The following is a 2011-nucleotide window of genomic DNA, read 5'->3' as shown; positions in this document are numbered from 1 at the left end:
CTTTGCGTCATGATTGTGATAACTAATTTATTCCTTTCAGTGCTGTGGCATTACCAAATGAAAAATGCTAACATCAACTATGTTGACAATTTGTAATTTGATAATACTGAGCCGGTTCAATACCTATATCTCCCCGGCTCATGTGTGTTTTATATAGTGTGTGTGTGGTTTATTGGCTGCAGAGGCGACTGACCTTTTGAAGGCGTTTGGCCTTTCCGGAGAGTGGCAAAGACTCCGAGCCGTGGTGTACAAGTTAGGAGTAGCTCCAGTTTAATATATTAGTTTAATTAAGTGTTTTGTTTATTTGCTGAGCTGATTTCCTTCTGACATGTGCGGCTAAGTTTACGGCCCCTCACTGATGAGGTCCAAGGGATGAATTGTTTCCTCCTGTCATCTCTCCATCATGCGTGGTCGCAGAGAACCTTCGCTTTTGCACTCTACTGAAGGACGGCCACCATGATGGACATTTCTACCAGTCAACATCTGTGATACCCTGTGATATTGTTATTGTTGCCATTTATATAGTTTATATTTTGTTATTTAATTTTAAGTTAGTTTTAGATATTATTTAGTTATTTCTTGGATTTCATTAGGAGCCCGCCCTTAGCCGAAGGATACCGGGTGAAATTGGCATTTCTTGTTTCAAATTATGGCGTTTCTAATTTTTGTATGCAGGTGCACCTGACAAGGATTGTTTGAGGTATCTACTACTGCAGGCACCTTTTATTTTTTTTATTTTTTTTTATTTATAGTATATATACATATTTATTTATATTGACTGGATAGGCCTATGTGTGTCTTAGTAAATGAACCTGAGTATACTGACCACGGTGTTCTTTTTTTTTACCTAGTTTAGTCTTGATCCGGCATCCCGTTCGCCACCATGGGCGCGCGCGCTTCCCTGATGGTTTTGCTGTGGGTGTGCGAGCGGCGATGTACGGTTTCAATGGTAGCAGAGCGTGGTTAGCTGCTCTCTCAGCTGTCTCTCAGTTCTGGTTTTGTTTGTTGGTGTAGGTTAGTGTTAGGTAGGGGGAGGTCAGAGTACACAACTTTTTTTATTAGGAGCTCGCCCTAGCACAGGATACCGGGTGGAGGAATTGGTTTAGTGTCTTGCTTCCTGCAGACTTACCCTTTGCAGGGAGCAAGGGACTCTAAATTGCTTAACCGCTAAATTTATCTAACTGTACTCTACTTCTCCCCTATCAATGTGTTGTTTTGAGTTGGGAATTTTATTTTAAGTGCAGAATGCCCTTCCCCTGCTTTTCACCAATTTTGAGCCTAGTTCACTTATCTGCTGGACTGCTTCACGCACACCTTTACCTATTATCTGTAGTGCCCAGATTCACATCAAAATTAATTATTTCTCTTGGGATTGGAGCTTTTTGGTGGCTAAGGACCTGACTTTTCCTTTCATCTTGGGAGCAGATTTTATTGGAAAAACTGGCATGATTTTGGATTTGGCCTCCAGTCATGTTTTCTTTGCTTTCGCCAGGCGGGTGATCGTTCCCTTTTCAGATGTCGAGTCTCGTGGGACTGCTGCCTTAGAGATGGAAGATAAGAGCTTGACTCCTCCTGACCAACTAGGACATCTTACGCCGAAAGAGGCTGAGGACATAAGGCAGATTTGTTCCAGTTTTCCTGAAGTCCTAACTGACAAACTGGGTACGACCAATCTCTTGGAATACGAGATTCGTCTTACAGACACCCGTCCTGTACGTTCCTATCCATATAAGCTTGCTCCGCCCAAGATGGAAATTCTGAGAAATATGATTGATGATTTACTTAAGAGTGGGGTGATCGAGCCGTCTTGCTCAAATTTTTCCAGTCCAGCGTTTCTAGTGCCGAAACCTAATGGGAAGTCCAGATTGGTCCTGGATTATCGAAAGCTCAATGCTCAGATAGAAATTGACTCCGTGCCTCTCCCCGATTTGCATTCTGCTTTCGACTGGTTTGGTAAGGCCAAGTATTTCTCCATTTTTTGATCTTAATCAGGCATACCATCAGATTCCTC

This window comes from Homalodisca vitripennis, chromosome 1 (assembly GCF_021130785.1).
Source record: "Homalodisca vitripennis isolate AUS2020 chromosome 1, UT_GWSS_2.1, whole genome shotgun sequence".
NCBI classification, from domain to species: Eukaryota; Metazoa; Arthropoda; class Insecta; order Hemiptera; family Cicadellidae; genus Homalodisca; species Homalodisca vitripennis.
The sequence above is the reverse complement of the archived record's forward strand: the minus strand, read 5'-3'. Positions refer to the sequence as shown.